The sequence below is a fragment of the Schistocerca piceifrons genome, chromosome 1 (genome assembly GCF_021461385.2).
Source record: "Schistocerca piceifrons isolate TAMUIC-IGC-003096 chromosome 1, iqSchPice1.1, whole genome shotgun sequence".
Taxonomy (NCBI): Eukaryota; Metazoa; Arthropoda; class Insecta; order Orthoptera; family Acrididae; genus Schistocerca; species Schistocerca piceifrons.
Genome location: NC_060138.1, coordinates 642,935,166 through 642,953,727, shown reverse-complemented (window position 1 = coordinate 642,953,727; position 18,562 = coordinate 642,935,166). Strand labels below are relative to the sequence as shown.

Here is an 18,562-nt window from a genome sequence, read left to right as displayed (position 1 = left end):
AGTTCTATTTACTGCCATTATACGCAAAACAGTTCCATCCAGAATGTCCCTACAAACTATCAGTTCTAGTCAGTTTTCAGAGGAGACGTTCGATAATGTTTCAAAGAAAGTCTTGTCATGCTGAGAGCTTACAAAATTGCTGTTTTCCCAATCAAATGTTGGATGATTGAAGTCTCCTCCACTGATTCCAGTATGGCTGGGGAACTTACATACTAGCACTTGGTAGTTTTCTTTAAAGGTTTCAGTTATAGTGAGAAGTGAGTCTGATGGTCAATGAAGGATCCAGCTGTACTTTTCTGCCCAACTGTTGTGCTGAGTCCTGTCAAAACAGTCTCACATGCAGCCGCAATTTCTAATTTGGTAGAGTTGAGATTCTTGTCTGCTGTGACAGACACATGATCTCCATTTTCCATTAGCCAGTACTTTCAATACACACTTAAATTTCTCCCAAAATCTCACTGGTATCAATTCTGGACTTGAATAAGTTTTCTGTAACTATTGCTGTGTGTGCTCCACCGTTTTTTATGAGCAATTCAGACTGTGGCACTGTGTTTAAATTGCTTTAGCATTTAACCACAATGATTTTAATACTATTGTTTATAGAAGGTATCTCCTTGTATCTTACTTTTGGGTGTCCTATAGCTGTTGTTAAATGGACTGTAACAGCTAGTTTGAGATATTCAATCAGAAATCCCCTTCCCCCCTATCCATACATGCTTAATGTACCTGGTGTTTCTTCCCATCCCTTGCTGCTATTTCCCTGAGAGATAATGTTATTTGCTGCACTGTTAGATGTTCAATGTTAAATAGACCTCTGACATAATGCATTTGTCTCTCCTTGACACAGGGAACAGCATGTGTGTCATATAATCTAAAAAATGCTTTGTGTACATCCAACACAGCGACAGGCACCAGTACTTGGATAGCAGCTCCTAATGTGTAGTGTACATCAATTTAGGGGTATCAAATGGTTTTAAACCCTATGGCACAAACCTACTAAGTTGCAGCCTGGTTTGTCACAGCACCTTTGAAGTCTCTGGTTCAGGCTTCCCACTCAACTCAAAACCAGGAGCCACAATCAGTTCTAGGTACAGTGCTGCAATCTTTGATGAAGCTTGTTAGCAATGCTGGCCTTCTTAACCTTCTCTGCTTTTCGTTGGAATAATCCAAGCAGACTGAATATTCCTAGTGTTTCTTCCCATCCCTTGCTGCTACCACCCTTAAAGATATTGTTATTTGCTGCACAATAAGATGTCTGATGTTTAATAGGCCCCTAAGATAATGCATTTGTCTCCCCTTGACACAGGACACAGCATGTTTTCCAGTAGGTAAAGTGAGGCTCACTGGCACAGTTTCAGTTTCAGTTGAAGGCAGGACCGTGTATTTGTTGGTTTTGGGGATGTGAATAGAACCCTGAGCTCTTCCTCATCCCTGTCCTCTCTACACAGGGCACCTATACCTATCATTGACGATCCACTCACAGTCAAGTGAATGAGTAATGATAAATCCTGTACTTTTCTCTTGAGAGGACATCATCTGCAAGGAAGAATAAGTCTTGAGGCACCTTTGGAATCTCTGGTCCAGTATGACTTTTGGTAGCCCTCCCAACACACCAATTTGCAGCATCTTACAATCACATGATGGTAGTTAGGATGGTTTCCAGCTGCTCACAACATCAACTAACTTATCCCATACATGAGAACAGCATACATAATGGAACTGCACTGAGGTTGGTTGGTTGATTTGGGGGAGGGAACCAAACAGTGAGGTCATCCGTTCCATCGAATTAGGGAAGGATGGGAAAGGAAGTCGGCCGTCCCCTTTCAAAGGTGAGCTGCACTGCGGATGGTAAATTATTTTGCACAACAATAATCAAATAATATTAAAGTAAGCTTGCTGATTCTCTTTTAATGTATTGGTCTGATATGCTACAAGTATTACCTGTTGTTTTTATGAACTGCATCCACCTCCATAGCTCAGTAGTCAGCATGTCTGAGTGCCATGTGGAACAACCGAATTCAGTGCTCAGTGCTGCCAAAGGGGCAGACTGGAATAAGGTGCACTCAGCCTCATGAGGCAAGCCAACAATGGCTGGGAGCCCATGCACTTCCATACAGCATCCAAATGACTGGAGATGACATGGTGGTTGTCTGTTCTCAATTTGTGCAATTGGTCCAGAATGTGGAGCTTTACTTTTACATTCCTTTTTATAAACTGAAGTGATTATCACTCAAAAAGAAATAACTATAATGAGAACAGAAAAACTTGTATTAAAAGTTATTGATTCCCTGAAACGATTTTGGTGTTATGGTGTCCAACAAATTTGAAAATAGCGTTAATTTAGGACAAATGCGGGCAATGTACCATCCTGTTAGAAGATAAAACACAATACATTAGTTATTACATATCCTACAGAAACTGTGCATCATAAATGCCTATTTAATATGAAATATGTTCACCCCAATACTCATAACTTCTGAAAATGCTTGATTTTTTTTCCCATATAGGTAAGCACTGAAATTTGGATCAAATAACTTTTTTATCATGAGTACTACTGTGAAAATTGTATAAGGCACAAATATGTCTACCACTTGGGGTGACTAACAATCAATTGTAAAACATTAATGTTTGTGAAGATCGCTTGTTCATCAGCATACATAAGGGACCCTGTGAATTTAGATCCCTCCATATTCTTTGTAATACCAGTATATTCTCACCTGTCCTCGTATTAAGATAGATAAAACTTCCCCCCTTTCTTAAAACAAATTATAGAGTTTCATAAATATTTCTGATGATCATTATCAGACTATGGGAATATCATCTAGTTAAATATTTCACATAGTTCATCTGTTCTTAAGTTATTAAAAACCTCTATGCAGTCTGCATTTCTACCTTATTTGCTCTACCATGAAGACTTTATTTTTTTAGGAGTTGTTTTACAGCATCATTGAATGTCTCCATAAACCAGTTGCCCATGCTCTTGATCTGTATTAGTGTGTTCTGTCAATTGTCTTTCCTACATGCCATCTGCATTTCCTGCATTTTGTCCTTTCATTGTCTAAATCTTTTCTGATCTCCTACAGGTCCCCATGACTAAACTTTCTGTGGTATTCTATTACCCTCAATACATCTCTCATATTGTTTTTGTTGTGGTCTTCAGTCCTGAGACTGGTTTGATGCAGCTCTCCATGCTACTCTATCCCGTGCAAGCTTCTTCATCTCCCAGTACCTGCTGCAGCCTACATCCTTCTGAATTTGCTTAGTGTATTCATCTCTTGGTCTCCCTCTACGATTTTTACCCTCCCCGCTGCCCTCCAGTACCAAATTGGTGATCCCTTGATGCCTCATAACATGTCCTACCAACCGATCCCTTCTTCTAGTCAAGTTGTGCCACAAACTCCTCTTCTCCCCAATTCTATTCAATACCTCCCCATTAGTTATGTGATCTACCCATCTAATCTTCAGCATTCTTCTGTAGCACCACATTTCGAAAGCTTTTATTCTCTTCTTGTCTCTCATAGTCATACCATTATTACTGCTCCCATTTCTAACCATTGTACTAATATCAAGTCTATTTCCAACATTTATTTTTTATATCTATTCTTTACCCTCACCATTATTGTGGTTTTGCCAACACCTTTTTCAATACATCATTTCCATCACATGGAGTCTTTCTATCATTTTCATTGTCAGTGTCCACACTATTACACCTTGTAACACAGTGCTTTCTGCAACATTCTTGTATGGTGGATTCTTTGTAACATTGGAGATACTGTCAATCAATAATACCATAATATATGTAGCTACTTAGTTATGACCTTTGCTTTTTATATTTTATTCTGAACACCCTAAAAACCCCTTCCACCCATTGTTAGTGTAAAGCCTAAATTGTTACATGAGGCTGTATTTTTCGTACTTTCTTTCTCAGTTTTAAGCATGCTGATTGGCTCCTATGGCCGTACATTGCTTTTTTTCCTAAATTTTTCAGTGTATATTATTTCTTGTATTTTTTCACTATCTTTTCAACTTGTAGCTTTCATTTTCATCATCTTTGGCTACAGTCACTTGGTTGTGTGCAAACACTTGATTATATATACTCTCATTTCCTACTCAGAGACCTATACTGTGATATTTTCTCCTCCAGCCTTACAGTACATATTTACAGGAGCAAAACAGAGACACAACAAACTTGTCTCAACCTCTTGTTAACTGTAAACTCTTATAACAAACATTTACTTATTTTGAGTCTATTTTTATCTTTATGAAACTGTTTCACTGTGTTGATGCAAATAGCAGAAAACTTTTGTCTTCCATTGCTTCTGACAAGTTTTTGACTGACGTGTTGTCATACACATTTTGCAAATCAATAAATGTCAGATACACATAGTAATATTGTAACTAAATATCTGTTTGAAAAAATATCCTGCAAATGATTCACAAGCTATCCACGTGTCCTAGCATACTTCCATGGGAAACACTACTCACTCAATATTGTGCAGCCCCTGGTGCACATCTGTTGTCTATCAAGATGCGGTGAAGAGTGAACTTTTCTCTCATGGTTCTTAACAGGCAGCCTCCCATATTGTACTCATCTGAGTGACTTCAGACTGAGCCAGTAGTGATAGCCAAATTCCCTACAACGAACTGGGTCTCTTCCACTTGTTGCAAAACAACAGTATTTTATTAATCTTAACTGAGACTTATATCTTCCTTTTACAGGAATCTTTATCCTTCCTTTTCTAAATTTATTAAACTAGAATGGCAACTGTGCTTCTCACTTGTAGTTTTAGGACTCACAATTTTGCACCTTGATCTGGTCCTACAGTTACAATCGCCATTCTGCCCATCTTGTAGTAGCTTTTTTCAAGAACTGGACTGGATTGGACAGTGTTGCCCTGGTCAACTGTAAATTGTTCCAGTCAGACTGGTACCACGTATGCCCCAAACAACCCATGATCTTGTTATCTTACATGACCACAACATTGGCAGTATTCTCATTGTATCAATTCCAGTAAGGCATTGTGTATTATGAGTTTTCTCTCTCTCTCTGTATGTAGCATCTGCAAGTGATCTTCACAATTTTATGGCCATCTTTACCTCTTCTTTAAACTTGTAGCTTTAGAAATGGACAATAAATCAAATAGCTAGGTTTCCTTACTTACTGTTCCTCAATTATTTTCTACTTAAAACTAATAAGAACCCATAAGTGGGCCATTAATATATATATATATATATATATATATATATATATATATATATATATATATATATATATATATATATATATTAAAAAAACAAAGATGATGGATGATGTGACTTACCAAATGAAAGCGCTGGCACGTCGATAGACACACAAACATACACACAAAATTCAAGCTTTCGCAACAAACTGTTGCCTCATCAGGAAAGAGGGAAGGAGAGGGAAAGACGAAAGGATGTGGGTTTTCAGGGAGAGGGTAAGGAGTCATTCCAATCCCGGGAGCGGAAAGACTTACCTTAGGGGGAAAAATGGACGGATATACACTCGCACACACACACACACATATCCATCCACACATATACAGACACAAGCAGACATATTTAAGGACAAAGAGTTTGGGCAGAGATGTCAGTCGAGGCGGAAGTGCAGAGGTAAAGATGTTGTTGAATGACAGGTGAGGTATGAGTGGCGGCAACTTGAAATTAGCGGAGATTGAGGCCTGGTGGATAACGGGAAGAGGGGATATATTGAAGAGCAAGTTCCCATCTCCAGAGTTCGGATAGGTTGGTGTTAGTGGGAAGTATCCAGATAACCCAGACGGTGTAACACTGTGCCAAGATGTGCTGGACGTGCACCAAGGCATGTTTAGCCACAGGGTGATCCTCATTACCAACAAACACTGTCTGCCTGTGTCCATTCATGCGAATGGACAGTTTGTTGCTGGTCATTCCCACATAGAATGCGTCACAGTGTAGGCAGGTCAGCTGGTAATTCACGTGGGTGCTTTCACACATGGCTCTGCCTTTGATCGTGTACACCTTCCGGGTAACAGGACTGGAGTAGGTGGTGGTGGGAGGGTGCATCGGACAGGTTTTACACCGGGGGCGATTACAAGGGTAGGAGCCAGAGGGTAGGGAAGGTGGTTTGGGGATTTCATAGGGATGAACTAAGAGGTTACGAAGGTTAGGTGGATGGTGGAAAGACACTCTTGGTGGAGTGGGGAGGATTTCATGAAGGATGGATCTCATTTCAGGGCAGGATTTGAGGAAGTCGTATCCCTGCTGGAGAGCCACATTCAGAGTCTGATCCAGTCCCGGAAAGTATCCTGTCACAAGTGGGGCACTTTTGTGTTTCTTCTGTGGGAGGTTCTGGGTTTGAGAGGATGAGGAGGTGGCTCTGGTTATTTGCTTCTGTACCAGGTCGGGAGGGTAGTTGCGGGATGCGAAAGCTGTTGTCAGGTTGTTGGTGTAATGGTTCAGGGATTCCGGACTGGAGCAGATTTGTTTGCCACGAAGACCTAGGCTGTAGGGAAGGGACCGTTTGATGTGGAATGGGTGGCAGCTGTCATAATGGAGGTACTGTTGCTTGTTGGTGGGTTTGATGTGGACGGACGTGTGAAGCTGGCCATTGGACAGGTGGAGGTCAACATCAAAGAAAGTGGCATGGGATTTGGAGTAGGACCAGGTGAATCTGATGGAACCAAAGGAGTTGAGGTTGGAGAGGAAATTCTGGAGTTCTTCTTCACTGTGAGTCCAGATCATGAAGATGTCATCAATAAATCTGTACCAAACTTTGGGTTGGCAGGCTTGGGTAACCGAGAAGGCTTCCTCTAAGCGACCCATGAATAAGTTGGCATATGAGGGGGCCATCCTGGTACCCATGGCTGTTCCCTTTAATTGTTGGTATGTTTGGCCTTCAAAAGTGAAGAAGTTGTAGGTCAGGATGAAGCTGGCTAAGGTAATGAGGAAGGAGGTTTTATTTAGGGTGGCAGGTGATCAGCGTGAAAGGAAGTGCTCCATCACAGCGAGGCACTGGACATGCGGGATATTTGTGTATAAGGAAGTGGCATCAATGGTTACAAGGATGGTTTCCGGGGGTAACGGATTGGGTGAGGATTCCAGGCGTTCGAGAAAGTGGTTGGTGTCTTTGATGAAGGATGGGAGACTGCATGTAATGGGTTGAAGGTGTTGATCTACGTAGGCAGAGATACGTTCTGTGGGGGCTTGGTAACCAGCTACAATGGGGCGGCTGGGATGATTGGGTTTGTGAGTTTTAGGAAGAAGGTAGAAGGTAGGGGTGCGGGGCGTCGGTGGGGTCAGGAGGTTGATGGAGTCAGGTGAAAGGTTTTGTAGGGGGCCTAAGGTTCTGAGGATTCCTTGAAGCTCTGCCTGGACATCAGGAATGGGATTACCTTGGCAAACTTTGTATGTAGTGTTGTCTGAAAGCTGACGCAGTCCCTCAGCCACATACTCCCGACGATCAAGTACCACGGTCGTGGAACCCTTGTCCTCCGGAAGAATGACGATGGACCGGTCAGCCTTCAGATCACGGATAGCCTGGGCTTCAGCAGTGGTGATGTTGGGAGTGGGATTAAAGTTTTTTAAGAAGGATTGAGAGGCAAGGCTGGAAGTCAGAAATTCCTGGAAGGTTTGGAGAGGGTGATTTTGAGGAAGAGGAGGTGGGTCCCGCTGTGACGGAGGACGGAACTGTTCCAGGCAGGGTTCAATTTGGATAGTGTCTTGGGGAGTTGGATCATTAGGAGTAAGATTAGGATCATTTTTCTTCGTGGTAAAGTGATACTTCCAGCAGAAAGTACGAGTGTAGGACAGTAAATCTTTGACGAGGGCTGTTTGGTTGAATCTGGGAGTGGGGCTGAAGGTGAGGCCTTTGGATAGGACAGAGGTTTCGGATTGGGAGAGAGGTTTGGAGGAAAGGTTAACTACTGAATTAGGGTGTTGTGGTTCCAGATTGTGTTGATTGGAATTTTGAGGTTTTGGAGGGAGTGGAGCTGGAAGTGGAAGGTTGAGTAGATGGGAGAGACTGGGTTTGTGTGCAATGAGAGGAGGTTGAGGTTTGCTGGAAAGGTTGTCAAGGGTGAGTGAGTTGCCCTTCCGGAGGTGGGAAACCAGGAGATTGGATAGTTTTTTTGAGGTGAAGGGTGGCATGCTGTTGTAATTTGCGGTTGGCCTGTAGGAGGATGCTCTGAACAGCCAGTGTGGATGTGGGAGAGGAAAGATTGAGGACTTTTATTAAGGATAGGAGTTGCCGGATGTGTTCATTGGCTGAGTTGATGTGTAGGTGAAGGATTAGGTGGGTGAGGGTAATGGATTGTTCAGTTTGGAACTGGTATAGGGACTGATGGAAAGAAGGGTTGCAGCCAGAGATGGGAACTTTAAGTGTGAGGCCTTTGGGGGTAATGCCAAATGTCAGACAAGCCTGAGAAAATAAAATATGTGAGCGTAATCTGGCTAGGGTGAAGGCATGTTTGTGGAGGGAATGTAAATAAAACTTAATGGGGGTGAGGGTGACATGGTATTCGAAGGTGGAAAGTGTAACATGAGGTTGAAATGAAAATGAAAATAACTGGAGAAAGTGACTGGAGATCTGTTGTGAAAAAAGGCGAAAAAGTGTTGGTTAAAGCTGGACTATGTTGATCCTGTGGTGAACTTGGGTTGGTAGACAACGATGTGCACAAAGGGTAGGTGGTTGTGTTGCCGCCAAAACACGTTAAATGTTTTAAAATGAGCGGTTTTGTGGTGGCCTCATAATCTGCCATCTAAAGGTTTATCTCAATTGAGAATAACATGCTGTGTTTCATTTCTAGAAACTCTCCAATCGAATCATTCATTAGGCAACAGTGCAAAACTTTATCAAATGCCTTTTGGAAGTCAAGGAATGTAGCATTTACTTGGGTACCAGCATTTACTTCTTACTGGGTCCTGTGGACTAATGAAGTGAACTGGGTTTCACATGCTTGTCGCTATCAGAATCCATGTTGATTCCTATAGAGAAGAGTTCCAGTCTGCAGAAATGTCATAATACAAGAGCATAAACGTATCTTCCAAAATTCTTCAACAGACTGATATGAGGGCTACATGACTATAGTTCTGTGTGCCTCTTCAACGACCCTTCTTGAAAATGGCAATGACCTCTGCTTTCTTCCACTCATTTGGAATGCTTTGTGCCTACTGTGTCCCATGGTAAAAGGCCGCTCAAAGAGAAGCAAGTTCTTTCACATACTCTATGTAGAATTGTATTGTTATCCCATTAGGCCAAGTGGGCTTTCCTCTGTTGAGACATTTCAGTAGATGTTCTATCCCACACTTACCTCTCTCATTATTTGTTATTTTTGAAATTCATGTTGTGAATTACTGGGGAACAACAGTGCAGTCTTCCCCAGTGAAATAGTTTTGGAAAAATATGTTTAGCATTATATCTTTCTATCAATCATCCTCCCTTTCAGTACCATTATGGTCACAGAGTGTGTGGAGAGATGATTTCAATCAATATCATGGTATAACTTAAGACCAAAACTTCTTAGGATTTTCTGTCAAGTTGGTAGAGAGAATAAAAAGAATCTTAACTTCAAATTCATGGAATGCATTACTTGTGGCTCTGTTTACGCTAATTGGCTTAATTCAGTTTTTGTTTGTCTGTGAAGCTTTGCCTGGATCTTAATTTGCAGTGAAGTTCTCTTTGCTTTCGTAGCAGCTTTCTAACATAGATGTCAAATCCCAGCAGGTCTTTCACATCCCTCACAACTTCACTCATCACTTACCTGCCTAACACAATACTCCTGAATAGAATAAAATAGAAGTTTATCGTCTCATAACATAAAATTTCAAGTCATTGACTTAATGTACAGGAGACTTGTCAAAACACAAAAACTGGTTTACAATTTTCCTTATAATATCAGTAATATAATATACTGTACTGGATAATTAATTAATTAAGCAATTAATATTTTTTCTTTGAAACTAACAAACTTTTAAAAATTAACAGTCCTAAGTACTTGCTCTCTCCTGGTCAAATTTTCAGGTTATCATTCATGAATTCTTCTAATGAATGGTAACATTTCTGCACTAGTTTCTCATATAAGGTTTTTTTCAGTGTTTCTAAATTTATGCTGAGCAATTCTCTTCCTTTCACTTGAGTATAAATTTTCATACCCATATAATGTGGAGTTTGAGCATAAAGTTTTAAACAGTGGGTGGGCAGCATAAAATTATTTTGATTTCTGGTGTTGTAATAATACTGGAAATGATTTGCTACAAATAAATAAGAGTTACTGTGTACAAAGATAATCAGCTGATAGCTGAATAGTGAGGCAACCCTTAATATACTTAGATTTTTTAGGGGTGGGCAACATGATTTTCCTCACCTTACATTGTGTATATTTCTAATGATGGTTTTCTGAAGTTATAATATTCAACACACATTGTTTCAGTTACCCCAAAATACAATTTCATACCTTATTACTGACTCAAAGTAGCTGTGATATACTACTTTTCTTATACCCATACTGGTAGCATTGTATAATATCCTCATTGCAAATGCTACGCTATTTAATTTATTTGAAAGATACTGTATATGTGAGGCCCATGATATATTTTTATTCAGTTCCATTCCTAGGAATTTCACACAGCTAGCTTCCTGCAAATCCTGGTTTCTGTGACTGACCTGAATATCATTTAATTTTGCTTGTTTGTTTTAAACTGCATTAACTGAGACTTTTACATGTTTAATTTTAACCTGCTTAAAACAAACCAGGTATCTAATTTTTATAATGTATTTAATATAGTTTGGGGAATTTGGTCAGTACTATTACTTTCAATGATCACAGATGTGCTATCTGCAAAGAAAACTGAGTGACACTCGATATTAAGCGGTAGATCATTTAAGTGAAACAGAAACGGAATGGGACCTAAGACAGAACCTTGGGGTACTCCAAGCGAAATGGTTTTCCATTTTGAAGTATAAGTTCCTCTCTCTGATAGTATTACCACTCCTTGTCTTTGGCTGGTTAGATAGGACTTAAACCATTGTAATACTGTGCCCCTAATTCCATACTTTCCCAGTTTACAAAGTAGCAAGGAGTGGTTCACACTATCAAAGACCTTTGATAGGTCACAAAAAAATTCCTGTGGAATGCAGTGAGTTGTCTAGAAAGCAGCTAATTTTTTTTAGAAAATGGTTTATAGGAGATACTATGGTTTTTCCTTTTTGAAATCCATAATTATTTTTTGATATTATCTTCAATTTTTCTATGAAATTGTGAATTTGTATAGTGATGACCTTTTTGCATATTTTTGATAGTGATGGAAGATGAGAGATTGGGCGATAGTTTCCCTATGTTCTTTTGTGCCTTTTGGGTGAACATTGGCTTAAGTACTGTGCACTTCAGTGTGGAAAATAATCTTCTTCAAGGGACTCGTTAACTATTGTAGATAGTGGCTGTGCAACTATTTTAGAGATTGTTTTTAAGACTTCTGTTGGTATCCCATCCCATCCTGCTGATGTTTTACTTTTTAGTGATAGTATCACATTTTCTATATCTTTTACAATAATTTTGGTAAATCTACTGAAAAATTCACCTTCGAACTGCTCACTGTTGAATAAATTTACGTTATCTGGGTAATCTCCTACATTGATGTTTGATTTGGTTACATTTATAAAGAATTCATTAAATAATTCAGAAATTTGAGGAGGAATTACAATAGTGTTATCCTCTATCTTGATTTCAGCAATATCATGGCCTCTAGCTGTGGTACCTGTTTTACCTTTGATCACTGACTGTAATGCCTTTGATTTGTTTTCACTATCTGAAATAAATCTATTATTTGACAGTTCTTTTGCTGCCTTCACAACCTTTCTTTTTTTTGAGTGAGGTTCTATTGTATTTTGTAACGCCATAAACAGAGCATAATGACCAGAAAGTCCTAACCTCTTGAGTCCCGAAGATAAAATAAGTGAGGAAAATTGTTTTCAGTGTTATCGTTATTGGCCTTATGAATAATTACATTCAGGATTACATTATTTGTATTTTTATTTTTTGTACAGTCTAAAATATTTGAGGTATACATATGTGGACTTCACGTCTTAACCGGTAAATAAATAATGCATTGAAAAACATGTTAAACTTTTATTTGATGATTTTTACAAGACAAAGTTTTTTAGTCCCACATAAATAAACATTACATTTATTGCACAAGGTTCTTGTGCAGGATTTACAACCTTCAAAGAGACATTTGGAAGCATTTCTTGCCTCTACGCATAGGGGAAGATGATTGATCCGGTCATATTGAGTTGGGTCCCTTGGCTGGCTTCCTTGGCATGGAAACAACTTTTCTTCTTTTTGGATTATTGTATTCATCTTCTCCTGAACTTTCAGTGATTTCCTGTTCATCCAAGGTTATTTCTTTGGAGAGTTGTGAGGAACTTCTGACATGAGAACACTTTATCAGTACATTAGCCAAATTCAGTCTGAAGTTTATTAGGGACAATCTGTTACTCTCTGGTACTTCTTCTTTTGCAAAGGTTCTTTTGTACAATATCCAGCAATTAATAATAGCTAAATCAGTAAAAAGGTTAAATAGTTTGAGTGTCCATTTTCTTGTTCTGTTATTTGACCTGTAGTAGGCCATGAATCTGTCACATAGGTCAATACCACCCATCGTACAATTGTACCTCTTCACAATAACTGGTTTTGGTACATTGATACTTCTTTTCTGAGCCTTGGACCATCGCTCACAAGTAACTTGTGGCTCACTCCCAGCACGAGATGATACCAAAATTAACAGACTTGTTATCTTTCCATTTAAATGCACACACCTTTTTGTCCTCCCTCACATAATCATCCCATTCACCTCTATTTAGATCAGAGTAAGTTTTAATTTAGAAGCAACATCAGAAATTTTGGTTTTCATTACAGTTCCTGTTTGATACATGTTGTTTCCTAACAGAAGCTCAATTGACTTAATGCCTGTAAAAAATCTGACACTCTATATTACATGCTGCCCACTGCTTAGAACAGTCACAGTCAAAAGCATAATTATACTTGCACCTAAACCTATTTTTTTTAATTCAGTGTCAAACACTGTTCCTTTGCCAATATGTATTATGAAGTCAAGAACTAAACCATCTGAAGATGCCAAAATAAAGTTCTTCAATCCAAGGGGATTAGGCTTTGATGACACATTGCACATCTGCCACAAAATGGAATTATCTGCTCATCAATTGAAAGATGTTTACATCGTGGCAAGGCAAGACACTTATTCCTGAAAAAATTAATCACAGGCCTCACTTTCCAAAGTTTCTCACTCCTATCACGATTGTGTAAATTATTTAGGGCACGAAATGTAAATTATGTCGTAACTTGAAATACCTGTCTCGAGTCACAGTGTCACTGATGAGAGGCAAATCAAGTAGCCTACTCCACGACATCTTGGCTAGTTGTAGCTTGAGTGTACCCATTAGAATTTCAATCCCAACAAAGAAATGAATTTCAGGCTTAGGGTCTTCTATTTCAATTTCTGCGTGTTCAGTAGTGACAGCAGATTCGGGGACAGCCTCCTCGTCTGAAACTTGTTGACTCTCTTTGTCTGAAAGTGAACTGAAGTCACTCTCCTCTAGCATCTGAAATGTTTCTTCATCATTGATTACTGAAAATAACACCATAAATTAATTGTTGATGTTTAAGTAATTGAGATCCTAAAAATTGTATAACGTTTTGCCACAACAATTGGATAATTATGAGGATTTCCTCACACAATACCATAACAACTAAAACGTCCAAATGAATAAGGTAAACATAAAAACAACTTTTGATGTCCACTGTATTCACAATAAGAGATAATTTTGAAAAAAAAACATACATCAATAAGATTTGTGACTGTTTTGACACATGTAAAGCAAAAAAGAAAGTAAATTTAACATACAGAATATGGTATTATTTTGAATTACCTACAGAGCCCATGCCGTGTGTAGCTATTTCACAAACTTGTATCTTCAAAACATCACAGCGGGCACTGCAAGCAGATTGTGGTGCAATATCTGACACTACGAAACTTCCACAAACTTGTACTAGAGGTCTTTAGTCGATAGAAACTGTTCATAAGTTTTATGAAATAAAACCACGAAGTCCACATACATGGACCCATGGACTGAGGAGGTTAAGTCCAAACAAAACTGATTTGCCTCATTATAAGTATAATTGGTTAAAATATTATCTATCCACATTGCAGACATTTCGTTTACTCCAGTAAAATCAGTGAAATTAGCATTAAAACCTGATATTTGGATCATATCAATTAATTCTGTGCAGTTGTTGGCTTTACTGGCTAGGTCTATGTTGAAATCAGCAGTTATTATGACTCTATTCTTGGCTTCTTTTTGAAGTTTTTGCAATAGGCACTGGAATTTCAACAAAAAATGTTTCATTATTTCTGTGTCTGGGAGCCTATACACAGATAAAATTACAATATTTTCCCCTAACTCTACACAGCAGCTTTCAAATATACATTATTCATTAAGAGAATTGTAATCAAATCTTGCTCTACTTTCCATTGATCTTTCCACAACTATGCACGAACCTCTTAATATTAAATCACTTGTACAAAAGCTGCTGGCAACATAAAAATTATCAAGGTTATTTAAGATTTTGATACTATCCTTTGCAAGCCAGTGTCCATTCAAGTCTAGGCCTACTAGTCTATTTGGTATTTCTGACAAAGTGATTTGCAAGTTGTTTTGTTTCTCTGCCATTTGTAGGGCTATAGTTCGAACTTAACCTATTTTTGTTCAAGTGCATTGCAAATGTATTGTTACTTTTTTGAATAGTCCTAATGGCATCTGTTTTGAAATGCTGTTTTTGTATTTTTGTTTCAACTTTGGTATCAATTTTTACACCACCATCTCAGCATACTACACTCATGCTCATAAATTAAGGATAATTGCAGAATGTGGTGCTACACAATGTGGCATTATACAAAACTGGCACTAATAGCATAGGCACATAGGGAACACACACGACACAGATATGTAAGTCCACAGTATTGGTGATAAGTTGAGAAAACTGTCCTGAAACACATGTGCTACAAAATGCTGCTGTTTATTGCACACGTACCCTAACATCAATATGGGATACGATCACCATGCACATGTACACAGACTCCACAGTGGGTTGGGATACTCTCGATCAGGTAGTCGAGCAGCTGCTGGGGTATAGCCTCCCATTCTTGCACCAGTGCCTGTCGGAGCTCCTGAAGTGTCATAGGAGTTTGAAGACATGAAGTGATATGTTGACCGAGAGCATCCCAGACGTGCTTGATGGGGTTTAGGTCTGGAGAACAGGCAGGCCACTCCGTTCAGCTGATATCTTCTATTTCAAGGTACTCCTCCATGATGGCCGTGCGTTATCATCCATCAGGAGGAAGGTGGAACCCCTGTACCCCTGAAAAGGTGGACATACTAGTGCAAAATGATGTCCCCATATACCTGACCTGTTACAGTTCCTCTGTCAAAGTCATGCAGTGTTGTACTGGCACCAATCATAATCCCACCCCATACCATCAAACCATGACCTCCTAACAGGTCCCTTTTAAGGACATTTAAGGGGTTGGTATCTGGTTCCTTTTTCACGCCAGATGAGAATCCAGTGAGAATCACTGTTCAGACTATACCTGCACTCGTCTGTGAACATAACCTGTGAGCACTGTTCCAATGACAATGTACTGTGTTCTTGACACCAGGCTTTATGGGCTCTCCTGTTACTAGGGGTCAGTGGAATGCACCTTGCAGGTCTCTGGGTGAATAAACCATGTCTGTTCAGTTGTCTGCAGACTGTGTTGTGGAGACAACTGTTCCAGTGGCTGTGGTAAGGTCCCAAGCAAGGGTACCTGCAGTACTCCGTGTTTGTCTGTGGGCACTGATGGTGAGATATCGGTCTTCTTGTGGAGTTGTACACTGTGGACGTCCTGTACTGTAGTGCCTGGACATGTTTCCTGTCTGCTGGAATCATTACCATAATCTGGAGATCACACTTCGTGGCACACAGAGGGTCTGTGCTACGACCTGCTGTGTTTGACCAGCCTCCAGTTGACCTAGTATTCTGCCCCTCATAACGTCATTAATACATGTTCTTTGAGCCATTTTCAACACACAGTCATGTCTGAAAAGTCTACACACTTACTCGCTACACCGTATTCTCACATGCACCAACACACCTCTGCGTATGTGGACTGCTGCCAGAAACACTGTGCAATGAACGCAGGTCAAATGCACCATATGGTCATACCCTGAGGTGATTTAAACCTGCAAACCGCCCACCAGAGCATTGTTTCACCATGTATCAGCATTATCCTTAATTTATGAGCATGAGTGTAGTTTCCCGTACTAAGAATCATCTTACGAATATCTCTGTACATGCTGCTGAATGTTGCTGATCCTAACCTGTTTAGATGCAGCCCATTGTGCCCTAAACATTTATCATTGATAAATTTATTTGAATCCACGAAAACTGCACCAAGTCTGTTGCACTGCTCTCTGATGCGATTCTTTGTCTTGTCTAAGAGTTTATCACTTACCGATCTTTGGTGCAGGGCACTACTTATAATAAACTCTGAGATTTCATGCTCCATTTATGACCTCTTCTTCACTGCTGTTTCACAGCAAGTTCGTCCCCACATGGACGAAAACATATTTATAGTTTTCATTGAGATTTACCAATGGGAATGCATTTTGTTTCATTGTCTGCATGTTCTTGAAGTTGTTATTTAACTGACGTATACAAATCCGTGGGAGGACATCAGTTTTAGTACTCGGCACTGCAACATTTTTAATTAGTGAATCGCCACTTATTAAGAGTAATTTTTTGTGCTTTGTTTGACACATTCTTGATGCTTCCTTGTTTTGTTTTTGCACGTTATTGCAGACAACTTATATTTATTTCTAGGTTCAACATTTGTGTGTTTCTTTGTACATGATTTTTGTCATTGTTATCACCTTTTCTGGTTTGCATATCACTTTTAACGCTTTAAGTTTGGCTTTTTTTATTTATTTTTTTTTTTTTTTTGCCTATTTCCTTCACTGATTCTCTGTTTCCATGAATCTGTAAATGTTTTTCATTTAGTAGTTTTGCGTTTTTTGCTTTAAGATTGCTTGCAGTATTAATGACATTTACATTGTATTACATTGTATTATATGCCTGACGTCTATTGCTGTAATGGCTAATGACAATAAAATTATTATTATTATTATTATTATTATTATTTCTTTTTTGAACATTGGCCATTAATGCTCAACATTTTCAGTGCTGGAGATGAGATTTTTGTTAGTTACTTACCAGAATATTTGGAAGAAAATGAAGAAATGAGAGCAATTTTGCTGTATATTTGTCACTCATGTTCTGTAACAAAGATCAAGGTTATATATTGACTTGACTTAGATGTGTATGTATCATACAAACTGTATAAAAGCTTACATGCCAATAAATGATTTTCTTTTTTGTTTCAGTCCATGATCACTGGTGGATAATGTACATACTGTACTTATTACTAGATTCAGTGTACAGAACTGCTGTGAAATTGGAAGCTGTGTGAGAGACGATCTCATACTGTGAACAATTCTTAATTAATAATGTGTGAAAGTAAATGCATCAGTGGATATTAACATTCTCTAGTGCATGTTTATTTGATGATTAATTTATGTGTGTAACTGCCAGAAAAGTGATGTATGAACAATTAACTTTTAATGAGAAGCAGACTGAACTATAATGTCAGTGACAAGTGTTGTGTGTTAAGTGATATTATAGAAATTGAGAATATACAGAGGAGTTCAAGCAGTCGCAAAAGTCAAGAAGCCAGTGAAATATCTTACAGACTAGAAATTTGAAGGTTTCTGTGATAATGAAACTCTCATTACCACACTTCTTAACTGATAATAAGCAACTGTGAGCTCCTGTGTTCATTTCTTACTTTAAAATCAACAATGACGAAACTATCTGGAGGATGTGGCTCTGGATGACTACCTCAAAAACTGAAAAAAATTAAATGGTTTGAATGAAGAATGTTTGAATTTGTGCCATTTTTGATACAAGGGAGAGTAAATGTGAAAACAGAAATAACAAACTCATATTGTAAATAATTTTTCTTGTCATTAATGTTGTCTATAAACCTCTTGGCAGTAGCATATCTCTCTCTCTCTCTCTCTCTCTCTCTCTCTCTCTCTCTCTCTCTCTCTCTCTCTCTCTCTCTCACTCTCTCTCTCTCACTCTGATCTGTGAAATAAACCAGCTATAAGTGACTGCCAAGAAAATTGCTTCTGCCATCTGATTTAACTTAAGCAGTACCTTATGTAAATAATACTTTGGTTCATATCTCACAATGCATATATATTTGTAAATAAATTCTCATTACTGCCATGATTTATACAGAATTAATTTTTTATTTTATGTAAAATTGCTATAATGTTCACCTTGTTTGTGTTTGTTTGTGTATACACTCTGATACACTCTGATATATTATATTTTTGCTTCACATTGCACAAAATTAAGAATTGCAGTATGCATGCAACTAGTGATGTCAC

General features: G+C 38.8%; 1 protein-coding gene across 1 annotated transcript in view; it reads left to right on the top strand.

Moving 5' to 3' along the window:
- Nucleotides 1-18,013, top strand: part of LOC124760357 (collagen alpha chain CG42342-like) — a 641,799-nt gene extending 623,786 nt beyond the window's left edge. The window contains exon 26 of the mRNA XM_047249099.1: nucleotides 17,492-18,013. The gene's annotated coding sequence lies outside the window, so the exon portion shown is untranslated. The remainder of the gene's footprint in view (nucleotides 1-17,491) is intronic.
- The last annotated feature ends 549 nt before the right edge of the window (nucleotides 18,014-18,562 follow it).